This window comes from Melospiza melodia, chromosome 8 (assembly GCF_035770615.1).
Source record: "Melospiza melodia melodia isolate bMelMel2 chromosome 8, bMelMel2.pri, whole genome shotgun sequence".
In the NCBI taxonomy this organism is placed as follows: domain Eukaryota; kingdom Metazoa; phylum Chordata; class Aves; order Passeriformes; family Passerellidae; genus Melospiza; species Melospiza melodia.
The window spans coordinates 18,087,315-18,100,017 of NC_086201.1; the positions used below are offsets into that span (position 1 = coordinate 18,087,315).

At 36.4% G+C, this 12,703-nt stretch overlaps 1 long non-coding RNA gene across 1 annotated transcript; it reads left to right on the plus strand.

Moving 5' to 3' along the window:
- Nucleotides 1-5,240: 5,240 nt before the first annotated feature.
- Nucleotides 5,241-8,181, plus strand: LOC134421036 (uncharacterized). Its single transcript, XR_010028501.1, has 3 exons — nt 5,241-5,319; nt 5,398-5,456; nt 8,150-8,181. It is a non-coding gene; the product is annotated as an uncharacterized LOC134421036 (long non-coding RNA).
- Nucleotides 8,182-12,703: the final 4,522 nt, after the last annotated feature.

A 12,703-nucleotide genomic window follows, 5' to 3' on the forward strand; every position in this document is an offset into this window, starting at 1 on the left:
GCTTTGGAAATGTGGAGGAAGCCACACAAAGAAACATACATCTTAAACCAAAACCCGTAGGAAGTAGTAGGCATTGATAAAAAATTGGAGGCACTAATTAATATTGTGAAGTATTGCCAAACAAAAAATGTAGGGCCTACAAGAGTAAAAAAAAAATCTACCTAACTTTAGGAACATACTCCAATTACTGGAGGGCATCATCAGAATGTGGACCCAAAATTTTCAACAAGATTAAATCATGATGGGGAAAAAATGCCTGAGAGATCACAATTAAATAGCAGAGAAAATAGAGCATGCTAATTTCCTTTCTATAGTCTTAAGAACTCCTATATTTGATAATACTTTGCTAGGGTAAACTGTGGTGGTTAAAGGAGCACATGTGCTGTGTGCATCAGTAACTTTGTCCTTAAAGATCTATGATGCATATGATTTAATATGGAGAACAAAGTGCACATAAAGAGCATATATGACATTTTTGTTCGATAGCTTAAGCACATTAGCTTCAGCTCCTTCAAAAAAATCTCTAATCATCTCCATGACAAGCTACAAGCTGACATGTATTCTTGTGTGACTAGTCAGATGACATGACTCAGCAAAGAAACTTTGAGAGGCCTAAGATGCAATTCTTGTGATTTGTAGCAATGTTATTTTCTTTCTCGGACTGCACAAAGAATTCTGTTTGAAACCAGAGAATTAAGCTGTTTCAAAGCAGAGTGTAATAAACCATATAGTAGGTTTTCAAGATAGTCTTCTACCAGACTCTCTGTGTTTAGTACTGTAGCAATTTCCTCACAAGGCCTCTGTATCTAACACCCACATGCTCTATAATAGTGCCCTGAATAATGTGATTTTGTTTTAATTGTTGTTTGGAGTATGTATTAGTTACCTTAGAAAATAATTTCTGTTTCGTGCAAATACTTTCTCCTGTATAACCTTATAATTAATCAGATACATCCTTCAGGCCTTTTTTTAACAAATTAAGTCAAGCTCCCACTATGCAGCTCTTGGCACATAAGGGGGCTGGTGCCTGATTGTGGCACCCACTTATTTAAAATTTTACTTCTATTGGTCACACTGGCATGATTCCAAGTAGTGTTTATAAACCTTCAGTTTTAATTCAGTATAGTCACAGTGAATTAGGGAAAGGAATAGACAGTTCCCAAAAGATTGTGCAGAGATGCTTTTCCTATACTATGAGAGTAATTTTTGATTTCTTGGAGTGCTCTGTGTTTCTTGTTGTGCTTTGGTATGTGGTTATTGTCTAGAATGGTTAATACTGGTTTTTGTCCTAGCCTTAAGATTTGCAGTACAGTGTGAATAAAATTGTAGGGTGCCCTGCAAGTCCATAATCGACTGTTTACATTAAGTTCTTTGAGAGTTTGCTGTAGGACAGTTTGTACAATTGTTTACCCCTCTGGTTGTGGGGCAGGATCAAGCTCTGAAGGATGCCAACATAATTAAACCACAGGAGACAATTATAAAAAAAACCAAAACAGGTGGCATCTTCAAAAAAGATACGCACAAAAGAATTTGTGCCTAAGAAAGGAAACAGAAAGAAAGATAAATTTTCGTGAAATGCAGAAACATACTAAGGAGGCCAAAATGAGTTAGAGCAACAAACACCAAAAAGGAATCTTTATTAGTACCTTTAGTACTTATGAGCAGAAATTCAGCAAGAGAATCCTGAAGATCCACAGAAATGTGAGGCAGGGTGGGAAGAGCAATCACAATAAAACCAGAACAGACAAAGTAAAAAGGAGTGGGTTTTTGTTTACTGGAGAGTATCTTGGGAAATTTTCCATGGCAAAACACTTTCTACAAGTAGGACTAGACAGAGAATGTGACTTAAATTGAATTATCAATAGAGTGACTGCAAAATATAAGCAATAATGATTTGGGATGATCAGATGCATTCATCTTGAAATCATAAATTAATTTGTGGCTGGAGAAGGTAGTGCTAAGTATTTGCTTCATGTCAATGGTGCTAGTGGTATTGGAAAATGGCACGTGTGACATTATATGGCTGCCTGAAAGAACACCAAGAATGATCCAGGAAACTATGCACAAACATGCCTGCCATCCCCACCGGGCAAGGTGTGCACACTGCAATACATAATAGGGTGAGATGGTGTTGGATGGTGTTAGCAGAGCTTTGTGGAGAAGCCTACACTGTTGCAACTTCTGTTTTGCCAGTGTTACTGCTTGAGAACTAGATTTCAAAATGCCAATGGAACCATTGTCATCTTTCACAAGCATTAAATATATTAAAGCAAACAAGGCATTAACAAAAACCAAAGAAGAGTCAATACTATAAGCTCTTTGTGTACTCCAAGAATGTCTGTGTCATCTGAAACCATATAAGATCAAAGATATAAGATTAGACACGAAGTTGGCCTAGAAAAATAAGTCATGTGATGCAAATTGACATATAAAGACTACATTTCCTTTTATCTCTAAATGAAGTAATAAAACAGAAAAAAAGAGCATTCTTTGTAAGGAATGATTGTTATAATCACATGACACTTTAATGTCAGATTGTTTAGTCCTTTGTAAAAAGGTCAGTAACCTTTTGCTTTTTAATAGTGTCTTTGTCTTTGAGGCAAACATATTAAAAAAGGGCTAATGTTTTCAACAGCAAATTAATTTAGTTGTGAGACACATAACAGTCTGCCAGAAAGAGATTATGGACCATTTTAAAAAAAGGTTTTGTTGAGAATTTTTTGATGATGTGATGATGCATGTGAGCAACGAACAGAAACTGTCCAGCTGTATTGTGCCCCCTGCAAGGACAATCAGGACTACAGGGGAGTGCAGCCTCCTAATATGACAGTCTGCCTGTGTTGGTAGCTAGAGAGCTTAAGAATTACCAAGCACCTGGTCTCCTGTAAGGGTGTATAGAGCTTTACAGAAGCTACTCAAAAGAATTATGGCTTGAGGAAAATGTTTATATCCTAAAACTTCTAAGCTGGTCTTCATAAGAACCTGTAGTATTTGTGAAGTTGGTGGACAAAAGCTGTATAACTGACCTGGAAGTTATCAGTATAGCTTTTCCTCTCCTGCAAGTTGAAGGTATCATAGTCTGTTTTGGAGAAACAGTGTCTTTAAGCTTATAATTGATAAGTCTTGTGTAGGCAGTGTTGGTAACTTTTTGTTGATGGTTCTCATTGTGGATCCTGAAGCTTCAGTCTTATGTGATAACATTTTCTGCCTCCTTTCCTGCACTGTAATGGTCAAAGGAAGCATATGGAGGGAAAACAAAATCTTGAACTCCAACTGGCTGCACCTTTCTAGTTGGTTGTGACAAATAATATACTGTTTATTTAATTTAAGTCTCACATAAAACCAACTAGGAGAAATTGAAGCTTTACATATGAATTTTTCTTATCACATGTTTGAAATGTAAACTCACTGTTTGCCACTCTGACTCATTAACTTATGAGATCTGTAGCTGGGAAAATCAAAACTGGAATTCTTCTAGTTCAAAATAGCCACAGCAAAACCCAGAGTGCAGGCACACTGCTGTTAGAGAACCATACTAAGAACTCATGGTTCTGAACTGGGAACTGCCTTGCTATGTTACACCCTGTAACCCTTCAGCTAAAGTGTATGAGTCCAAAAAGAACTGGTTATTTGCTTTCCTAGAAGTTTCTTTCATCTTTCTAGAAGCTTGGAAGTTTTTTCCTTGTGTACTTTTGAATCACAGCAGCTCTACTGTTATTTCTTTACTAGAATTGAAAAAGTAATTAGGAGAATAAATGGTTGCTTAATATTCCAATTACTGGAAGGTGAGTGCTGTGACAGCCTGTGGGTTAGCAGCTAACTGTGCTTGTGTGTACCTAAGGGTCTGGGATTAAAGGGGATACCACATTCTTAACTGCTGGACTACCCTTCTTGGGGGAGAAAAGAGGTTGAACAGGAGTCAGTTGTGTTTCCTTGATTGTTTACTGGGTATGAGCCAGAATTTGAGTGAGGAGGAAGCTACTAAAATTGGGATTTGCTTGAAGTATTGCTAGAAAAGATTTTAGATTAAAGGATCTAAAGAGAAGTAGGAGAACTAGAGGCAAGAAAGTAAGGCACAAGTGACTGATAACTTACCCTGAAGGCATTCAGTGTTCAGAGAACACAAGGTAAGGCCACAGAGGCATGTTTGGCAGGCTTATATTTATATTTACATTATATTTAGAGCTGGTTTTGTGAAGTATTCATAGTTTGTTTGCCTCATGCATGGTATTGATTGATGCTGAGTGTAATGGCACTGTGTTACCCATTTGTTAGCTTAATTGATCCGGTTCTGTTTCTGATCTGTAGCAGAAGATGCTAATATTGCATGTGCTGGTGTTCTGCTGGGTGTTATTGATTCACTGTTAACGTGAGGCCATGTGCATTTCTAGAGCTTTCACTATAGTATTTTTCCAGTGCCCTAACAGATCCTATCCAGAAGTAAATCAAGTTTCTTTGATTACTGCTTATGTGCTTTTATTTCCAAAGAATTAAATTAGGTGTTACAGTATTAATTTCTGTTACTAGTGCTTATTGTTTCAGCTGTGCTTTTTGTTTTTTCATCCTTGAATGTTTTCAGAACAAATCCTAGTCAATGGCACGATTCTCTTCCTTTTTAGGGAATTCATCTTCTGTATTTTCCAAAGTGGATGGTGAACTGATTACTTGTAGTAGCGTAAAAATGCTGCCCTTAATATGGTAAGCTCCTGGTTTATTTGAAAAACTAAGTTCAATTTACTCAACATTTTTCTTCTAGTGTTGAACACAATATACTGTTGAGTGTAAACAGACCCCTTTCCTCATCTTTTGACATGCAAATCCCTTGTATCTCTAGTACACCATATGGATCCTTTAATGAAGTTCTTTGCTTTGTCTTTAACCCCTCATTGCAGAACGGAGTGGTTCTTGCTCAGTCTGTCCTCACACCGCGCATTTCTAAACTCCACAGCGAGGAGCTCCCCCAGCGAGGCTTGAGGAGCGCAGCGCTTTTGCTGGGCCTCGGAGCTCCGCGTTCCCGCCCCGGCGAGCGCCTGCCCGGCCGGGCACCAGGGGGCGCTGCCGGCCCGCGCTGCCCCCGCAGAGCCGCCGCGGGGAGGGAAGGCTTTCCGCCGCCGCGCCGGCACCTGCAAAGAGAGGCTCACGGCGGCCTCTGAATGCCTTGGGCGCGTCTTGCCGTGCTCAAAACGATTTATCAGCGATGGAAAATAAAAATCAAATTACAGAGTGTAGTATTATAAAAACATGACAAAACTTATCTAGAGTAATTAAGATTGTGCCAGAGATTAGTCAAACTCCTGTCTTTTGTTCAGGACCATCTTTGTAAGTTCGAATTCCTTACAATTGTCCGTCCAGTTATGAGCCTTGACTGCTTTCAAACTCATGTTTCTCTCTGTGCAGAGTGGTGAGATAAAATACTGCAAGTCTGATCAAGGAAGTTGGTGTTTGAATGATGCAATGTAAGTATTTAGCTTATTTATGGTGTAAAATGTTACCATCAGTAAACTGATTATAGTTTATTTATTATGTACCAAGGGACATAATATTTTTGTTATCCTTTTAGAAACTATTAATTCCCCATATGTTTTCACTTGTTCATTATTTAAAAATATGATTTATAGAGACAATATAATGATGAAAGCTTGGGCAAAGAGCCGTCTGTGGTGAAACTCCTAAATACTCTATGGTATTGTATGAATATAGCAGAAGAGCTAACCAAATCCATATACCTGTAGGATGTAATGGATTACTTTGTTATGCTTCTTGTTTGTTTTTGTTGTTTGTAGATGTGGCACATTTGTTTGTATAAATCCTGTAGTTGGTTCTTCAGTAATTCAGGTTTGGAATCCATTAGTAAGTGAAAGACTGATTTCTTTTGACTAGGAGTAGAAGAATAGATAGCTTTTGTCCTGCCAAAAGGACTAGCCAGGGGAAGGAAGAAAGAGGGAGAAAACTAGAAAGGACTGTGGGAAGGGATAATTTTTAAATGGTTGGGCAAAAATAAGTAGGAGGCAATCAGGCTTATCAAGTATTATTTTGCTAATGACTTCCCTGCCATTTAGCTTCTCTTTTGACTACATTTGCAACCTCTTCCATTTTTTCTTTCACAAGCATTTTCTGATTTGCCAATCCTAATGTTTAATCTTAGTTAGGTGATTGTGCTTCCCAATCACTATTCACTTCGTAATCATATTTGATTGCTAATTTTAATCCTAAATTAAAACATTACATTGTGAAATGCAGCCAAGAAGTATCTGGCAAGAGCTGTTGATTTTATTTTAGAGGTTAAAGAGCTACGTGCAAATATAGTTTCCACTGAAGTTCAGTAAAACAGTAGATCTCCTTTTAAGTATCAACTTGATGTAAACCAAGAGATTTGGTAAACATGTAGAGAGCAGTGTTTGGTCCAACATACTCCTACTGGTATGTAAGGGCTCCATACAACACACAGAGATTTTCCATTAGCAGTAGGATGTGGATGTACCTTACAAATCTCTCCTCTTTGTCAAAGCATATATGACAGATGGTTACAGTGACACCTTAGTTCTGTCTCCTGCTTCAAAATAGACTTGCTGTCAATTAATTCAGACTGGGAGAGAATTAAATTTGGTTACCTATTTTTTATTGGTTGCTTAATGCATATTATTATTAGCTTTTCCAACTTTTTTGTTTGTTAACATTTGGCAGAATAAATCATGACCCATTATTGAGCTTTATCTATTAATATAGTGTGATGAATTAGATCAAACAAACATTCAACACTCCATTTAATTAACATCACAGAACAACAGTAAAAATATATAGCAATACTTTCCAAAACCCTGGAAAGAACTAGGAATGAAAAGGATTGTATCTTCAGAAAGGTATTCCTGATTTCAGCATATTCTTCTCTTATGATGTTGCACATGCAGTTCACTATCTGTGCATGAGTTTCCTACTGCTAAAATGAGGGCAATGATATTTACCATTTTATGGAACTACTGTGAAGAAAAATCCATTAATATTTTATCTCAGATATTAATGTGTGTACTATAGAAAATGCTCCAAGTAAACAACAACCAACCACCCCCCCCCAAAACTACTACCTTTATTTGAATTTGAAAAAAAAAAAAAGGAAAAAGAAGTATTTTCAGTAAGAAGTTAAAGGATAAAATCCCTTTGAGCATTGAGCTGAATTTTTTCCACTTTTGATCTGTTTGGAGAATGACTTATGTAGGAAGAAATTTGAGAGAAGTTAGAAGTTGCTAATGTGGAGCCTGCATGAAGTTGCTAAAAAGGAAAGCTATGTAGGAAGAGCCTATAATTTTCATTCCTATCTTTGGACTTGGATTAATGCCCAGAATAGTGACAAATAGAGCGTCACTGGGGAAAGACTGAGAATAATCTCCATTGGCAATAGCAACTAACTAAAGGAATGGATAACTGTGATTATAACAATAAAGTATTTGCTAATAAAAACAATCCCTTTCTATTTTCAGTAAAGATAACTGACAAGAGAGACTTCTGGAGCATTTTCAATGTGAGGAAGAAATGGAATAGTTGATAACTGTTTGTATGTGCAATTGTGTGAATATATGCATGATATATATGCATGAATCTGTGTTCAATAGACAAGTTCAGCTGGAGATATTACAAAATATCCTCCACGTCTCAAGGCAAAAAATACAGTTTTTTTAGGAGAGTTACTGAAGAGGCTTGGCATAACAAGTTCATATATACCTGAGAATACCATTTTCATAGATGTAGGGGTGGCACGTAATATGGTAGTGGTATTTATTTAATTTGTGCTCTCTGTAATTTAATCTTCTTTGTTAAAAAGAAAGTATAGACAGACATACTCTAATTTAAGTGTTAAGTACTTCCCCACACATCTTAGTCCCATTTTGCTATTAATGGTATCCCTTCAGAACCCTGGCTTTACCCTGTGCTCCTCAAGAAACACTATCTCACCTGCTGCCCTATTTCTGCCTTCCTTCAGAAAACCTAGGCCTACAGAAAACCACCATGTGCTGTCTGAGTTGATAATAGCATTTGAGAAAAAGGGTAATGGACTTTTCTGGCGGTCTTTGAAGCCTGAAGGAGCAACAGTGACTGCTGTGGTTCTCATATCTCTAATTCAAAACTTAAGTAATTCTGTCTCTTTGTTTTGCAGGTAAAGTATTTACGACCGTAAGATGCAGTAGCCCTGACTTTCTTTAGGAAAGGTTTAAGAAAGTGAGGCTCTGGGAAAAGAACAACAAAAAGAGGTACAAATGGAGCAAAATTGTAGTATTTTGTAATAAGTAACTCCAGGTATGATTTTTAAAGCTTTGTAGGGCTTGGTTTTCTTTTTGTTATTTTAACATGAGGGATTGTTCAGCCCTCATGGGGTTGTTGCATATATGGAAATGGAGAGCAGACCATACCAGGTTGGTTTGTGTATGGAACACAGTGTTACTCTAGGACTGCATGAAGGAAGGTTCCCCTTGTGTAAGGAGGTAATAGTTGTGTTAAGCTTGTAGGTTTTGGATTCCTTGTGGTGCTTTGAAAGCATGGTTGACCTAAAAGGAATGTAGAATTTCAAGAGATCTGCTGCCAGTTCTGGCCAAAAGCATCCAAAACTGGGATTTGAACAGTGAAGGTACTTTCCTCATCAAATGGAGAATTTTCTTACAGAGATGTTAGCTTTTAAGTATTTGTGCCACTGTAGAATCATCTGACCTTATGACTTGCCTTATTTATGAATGTTGTTACTGGCTTAGGAAAATGATAAGTCATGTATGAGAGAGGGTCTGTCCCAGTTGGGTCTATGTTGAAAGACCAGCAGACCACTGTTTGTTATAAGAGAAAAAAGTCTTCCTTCATGTTTGTTATAAGAGAAAGAAGTCTTCCAAAACATCTTCCTTTATTATAGAAAAATATGTTTATGCAAACATGTATGTAAAGTTAGATAACTTATTTTTTTGCATATCCTGCACAGTCTTTCCTAGTACATATAAAATCTGATTATGACTATTGAAACAATTACATTTTGTTTAAAGAATGTCACAGTCCTATCTCTTCTATTTGGGGCATATGGAGTAAAATGAAAGAATATGTAAAAAATAATTAAAGTAAAATATAGCAAATATAAAATTTTAAAATAAGCATCTATATTTACAGGAGCACTTTTCACTATGTGCTCAAATATTTTAGACTATTTAACATATCTGACTTGCTTCTACATATAGGGAGACAGAATTATTTAAGGCAAACCCATGTATCTATATTTATATATATGTACTTGTGTATACTTTTACAGTAGAATCAGGCGTTAATAGGGACTAGCTGGTAGAGAAATCTACTTTTGGGCTGAAAGGCTGCAGTCACTCAAACTGGTGACATTGCTGGGGAGGTAAAGACGTGCTGTACATATTAACTGGTATGAAATACCCTGTTGAAGCCTGTTGTTGACACCCTTTCTTTAACAACAACAAGAGTCTGTTTGCAAGCAGAAATAGGAATGTGTGATGATGTGGCTGAGTAAAATACAGTTCTCCATATTATGTGCAGTTGCTAAGGATATAAACCTATCAGTGATATCTCATTTTAGGAGTTCAGAGAATGAATAATAGCTCTGTGACTAACTATTAATGATATGGATTGAAAAAGAAGAACTGTTGGGTAACAGAAGGTAGAATCATTTTACTATATGCAGCGATGAACATTACCTTGCACAAACAGTACAGCCTTGAAGTAGGGTGGGTGGAGGTGCAGCTGGGTGGGAGGCAGAAAAGGACTGAGAGAATATGATTTATGGGTGAGAAATTTTTACATTAGAAATTTAACACTAGAGATGCTGCAGACTGAGCTGTGAGTTTCCAGATACTCCATGCTTTCAATTTTGTGTTAGTGACAATTATTTCCACAGCAACCTTAGTGACATTGCAGAAAGGACTGCAGCTAGAGTTTTTCTATTGTTAGACATTGTTGTGGATTACAGCTATTTTATTGCTTTTTAAGATGATCCCCTATCAATCCCTTTCCTCTTTTCCTCAATGCATGTTTTTTGCTAATATATGCAAATAAGCATTACAATTGTATAATCAAAAATTAGCTAAACAATTTTGCCCAGGGTTTCTAAATGTTGATTTTGTAACATATCAGTAGCAATAGCACATTATTCAAATGTTTTAAAATTATTTTAGGATTCCTGGTGCATCCTTAAAAGCATAAGTAAAACTGAATATAAAATTGGAAACATCTGCAGGATTGAGGTGATGGAAGGATTGAGGTGATGGCAGTAGGTTACTGGTGCACTTAGAATCACAGAATCCTTAAGGTTGGAAAAGACACCCAAGATTATTGAGTGTAACCTTTCACCAACCACTGCCGTGTCAACAACTCACTAAATTTGGTCTAGAAGTGCATCAGAGTGGTCATGGTCATTATACGTAGGATAAGCACAGGTGTGATAAAGCCAAGAAACACACGTTGTTATGAAGGAATTGAGTATCTCAATTCCTGTTACAGCCAAAAGAGAATTGCTTGAGCAGTTATAGTAGGGTCTTTACACTAAAAATAAGTGTTTTGTTATTATTCTATGAATAATTATTGTTGAACCATACTGTGATAGTAACAACTTGTCTGACTACTTTCAGTTAGTTTTATTTGCAAAATAAATATTTAGTAGTCCTGATCGACAGTGCCAGTTCAGAAAAGAACACTTGAGTTAATAATTTTTTTCTTGCTGAATCCTCCAGTAGCAAAAAATTAGGTCCAAGGAGTTCTCGCCCATGCTGGTAACTGCCATGTCACTCCTTTCCTATGGTGCATCTCTGTATAGAAGAGACTGCACACTATTGAAACAAGTAGTAGTGAGCTGCTGCATTACCACATCAGCACACGAGAGTGCAGTGTAGGGGCTGCGCAGCCAAGGATGTCGCAGCCAAGAACACAATGTAACTGACATTGTAAGTCTAATTTTAGGTGCAGGAGTCTCAACAATTTCTTTACAAATAACAAGAAAGACTTAAAACTATCTCAGTCGATATTATAAATGAGCAATGTTCTTTTAGGTGTTATTTTTTATCTGTCTCAGATTTGTACTTTGTGTATGTGTGTGCAATTTATTTAGAGTTACTTAATTCATTTTTTATTCTCATATTGTAAGATAATTCAGTCACAATTTACATATTTATTTGGAAGCTATCTGTGTGTTTTATTAAATTTCACTGCGTTACATGTCTTTAATTGTTGTTTAATAATATAAGCAAATACTTATTTCACTGAAGACTAACACAGTTTACAAAGCAAATATTTAGTATGACATGTTTTAAAAGCATTTTCTTGTGGACTTTCTTTTAAATTGCTGTTTCTGGAATTTTTTTTTCCTTTAAACTAACAGCAGCATTTTGAGGTGTTAAGATATTTAGTTTCATCCTGCAATACACAGGTTGCAGTACCTACATAGACATAAATACTCTGAGTGAGCACAGAATGACACCCTGCCAGCCACATGTGTAAAATTCCCACTACAGTTCTTATTAAATCACTCATAAATAACAAGGGATCAATTTATGAATCTAGTTATTGGTTAGCCTTGGCTCCAGAAGTATAGCTCACCTTGCTAACTGCATACATTGGATTTAACAAAATGAAATTCTCTATGCCTTGAGCTAGATGGAGAAGTATCTTTTCAGTAATACATCCTTGACAGCAGAACTCTGCTTCGTATTGTAGAAGTTGACCTGGTCCTTCCTGAGCTGCCTGAAAGCACTTAAGGCATGGGGGATTAAAAAAATACATTTTCACAAGGATATTTCTTGGGTTGTTACTTAATCACCTTTACATCACCAATCCGAATGGACCAGGGAGTGGGGTTTTTTCTTTCTTTGAATTTTTTTTTCTAATTGCACTTACCTTTAGATCTATTTGGTCTAAAGGTCACTAAAGAGAGTTAAAACTTGAGTGACACAGACCTTTGTGGTGTTGGAGCACCTAAACATACATGCAGAAAATCCTGACACCAGGCATGTAACATCACTAACTTCAACGATTTCTGTAGATAATCCTCTTAAAAGTACATTTAATTAAAATTAAGAAATTAATTAAAAAGTGGGATTATGAATAGTAAGACTCTTTCGTCTCATAGCAAGGGTCCATAGCCTATAGAGTCAGAATTTGGGCATGTTCCCTACTGCTTTATTAGCAGTGCAAAGCAGAAAAAATGGTTCATGACAGAATTTGATTTGCTTTCAGAAGGAGTCTTAATATTTTGGCTTCTTGTTGCAGTACTATTACTAGAAAGAAAATCCAGCATAACTTCCTTATGTAATACAAGGCCAGCAATGGTAAAACCAATTACAGTGGTTTAGATTTATATTTGAGATATTTGCTTTTAAACACTTATACTCTGCTTCCAGATTTCTGTGTGTTTGTGGAGACCTAGTTCTGTCAAAAGGGAAGTGGTGATAAAATATGCACAGTATTGTTAATAGTACAAAGATAACCCAGTAGAAAAACCTCTTTAGAAATTTGTGCCATAGATGGAGGACACAGTAACTTAAACCTGCCTTTAGATAGTTCCTATTCTAAATCTGTGTGCTCTAAGTAAGATAAGACTTTATACTAGATGAAATTTTTTGTCTAAAATTTGATTTTTATTGTTATGTGTGTTAAAAATGCTTCTGTTTCTTTTGCTAGGCTTTTTCTGCTCAGTTATAAGCATGTATAAAGTGTCCATTTT